The sequence below is a fragment of the Tarenaya hassleriana genome, unplaced genomic scaffold (genome assembly GCF_000463585.1).
Source record: "Tarenaya hassleriana unplaced genomic scaffold, ASM46358v1 Cleome94, whole genome shotgun sequence".
NCBI classification, from domain to species: Eukaryota; Viridiplantae; Streptophyta; class Magnoliopsida; order Brassicales; family Cleomaceae; genus Tarenaya; species Tarenaya hassleriana.
Window position 1 is genome coordinate 368,125 of NW_010971790.1, and position 2,974 is coordinate 371,098.

Below are 2,974 nucleotides of genomic sequence, written 5' to 3' on the forward strand. Positions count from 1 at the left end.
ATCAAACATGCATAGATATCATAGCAAACATGGATTCAAACAATTCAAATCCTAAAACATGCGTGATCGGGTTCTTACGAAATCAAAACAGAGCAACCAGGCTCTGATACCACTGTTGGATTTCCTGGGATCTCATGAGCGAATCCTATTCCTAAGAGATCAATTCTAGGGTTTGCGCAGCGGATATAAAACAAAAATTTAATAAACCCTAGAACCATGCTTCTAATGAATCGTAGAAACGTTAGAACGCTTACCTCAATCGATCCGGGGCCTGTATCAACTGAAGAATTCGTCCGATCACTTAGGCAGGAAGATTACCTCGCCCTCTACACGTATCCACACCACGGGATGGATTCCAACGGTTGGAACTTGTCTGCTAGGACTCGAATCTCTATTCGATATGTGCACCGAGAAATCTCGAGACTTAGAACTCGTTTTGGATCTCCAAAAACTCTCTCTTTTCTGCCAAAAGTCGGCTCTCTTTTTTCTCTTACGAGTTAGGGTTTTTAGTCTCCTTCTTATAAGGTGATTTAACCCTAATTCGGTTTAATTTCGGAAAAACTGAAGCCCGGAACGGACGGTCCAGAAATGCACGTGGACCGTCCGTTCCAGACCTTCTGGAACGGACAGACCGCGCACTCTGGACCGTCGGGTCTGGACTTGGTGGACCGTCCGTTCTGGACTTCCGGTCCGTCCGTTCCAGACCCTTCTGTCTCGGTTTTTCGTCGTTTCCTCGTGCGGTTTCGTCCTTCCCTGCGTGTGTGACCCTGTAGGCTCATTCGATATAGCAGTATAACCCGAAATCTCTATTTCGGATATACAAGTCATAGGCGGTCTCTAGCAAGACACTATGACTACCTATCTCGAATAGAGTTTGTTCGTGATCTTTACGAACGCCAGAGATGATTCCGGTTGATGATCCTTTTGTATCGTGATATCATATGTCGAACATAAGGCATGGACAAGCCACCTTATCTGATTCGACTGCTTTCTCGTTCACTGAGTTCGACTGACTGAAATAGACGACGTTCGTCTATAGTGCGGCCACACATTTCTACAGTCTCGCTCACACGAGGGGCCCAGCGATATCTCTCTCTTTTACGAGAGGTACAAATCCCGTCTTGACTATCTACAATCCAGTACATGATTCGTTTCGCACCTGATACACGCCTTTATAGTTCTCCTGTTACGCAGAACGTTTGACGTATTCAAAGCACGCAACTTCTCATGTTGGATTCCGTAGATATCTCAGGTCTTAGGATCCAATCATGGAACCGCCATATGAGATTCAAGTAATGACGCTAGTCCATTTGACAATCTCATGCGGGTCAATCCAGTATTCCGTTCTCCAACGAATACCTATGACTGTGATCATATCCAATACCTATGATCATCTCTATGATCATCAATCACACATCATACTAGTCTTATTATGTCGTTATTCCCATAACGACACAAGACTAGGGAGTTTGGTATCATTCATAATGATACATGGATTTCATAACAGATCTAGTATGCAAGAACATGTAATGAATCAGATACTCTCATAAAACCATAGAAAGTATCAATACATCGAATGTATCTAAAGAAAGCTCATAAACAGTACATCATAGAGCGCTAAACCAACATCAAGCACTTCCTCTAGAGTTTGTCTCTCCCGAGCTTAAACTCACTACCTAGAGAATCGATTCACCCATTTTCCAATGATCCAAATGATCTCTAGATGTATTAATGTACCCCATCATGAATCCTAAGCAAGCTAAGCCATCTCCCAATGTGAATAACTCACTCATTTGACATTTGGTTCCAAACATCATTTCCATATCCCTATGATCAATGTGTTCTATGGTCATATCGATTAGGGTTTCATCCAAATCAATAGCATTAAGCACAAAACATCAAACCAATGGTAGAAAACTCAAAAGCATCATAGATAAGCATAGGTGTCTATACAAAAGTGGGGATCCCTCACCCACAACAAAGTCACTACTCCATATCTAGAGGTTCAAAACAGAAAATAAAAGGGGAGAACATGGAAAAGGAGAAGAAATGCTCAATATGGTCTTCAATGATGATCTCCTCTTTCAAGATGTCTCCCTAGGTCTCCAAATCTCCCTTTTCTCCTCTCCAAGGTGTTTTTCTTCCAAAGTGTCGAGTCCCCCCCTTCTCTCCTCAAGATCCCCTTTTTGTCCAAGTGCCAAAACTAGGTTTCTCCTAAAAAATCGGGCTTTTCCTTTTTGGGTCGGATTTGATATTGAGCGGTCGCTCACTTTTTGTTCAGGGTCGCTCATTTTTTCTTCAGTGTCACTCGTTTTCTTCAGGGTGAGCGACCGTTCATATTCACGAGCGACCGCTTGTTCTTCTTATTGACTCGAGGTGACCGCCTGGTATACCGAGCGGGCCGCTCGTTTTCTCTGTAATCGCGCAGAGCGACCGCCTGATTGAGTGAGCGACCGCCCACTTGCTCGCGTATCACAACGAGCGACCGCCTGTTAAAACAGGCGGTCCGCCCGTTTTCTCTGAGTCCCCCAGGATTTCTTGATTCCGCTCCTTTTCCGTGCCTCGTGCGTAAATGTCCTCGTTCGATCATCCTGCAAGGAAAATGGAGGAAAGAATCCTACCCATGACCGTCTAACGTCCTATTATGCCTAAGATATGAGAAAAACCGAAGTGTGTGACGTTAGAAAACCAATGAAAAACCCATGCCCACTTGCTAGCCTATCACAACGAGCGGCCGCCTGTTTAACAGGCGGTCCGCCCGTTTTCTCTGAGTCCTCCGGGATTTCTTGATTCCGCTCCTTTTCCGTGCCTCGTGCGTAAATGTCCTCGTTCGATCATCTTGCAAGGAAAATGGAGGAAAGAATCCTACCCAGGACCGTCTAACGTCCTATTATACCTATGATATGAGAAAACCGAAGTGTGTGACGTTAGAAAACCAATGAAAAACCCGTGTGATCATCAAACACGCTCTTTC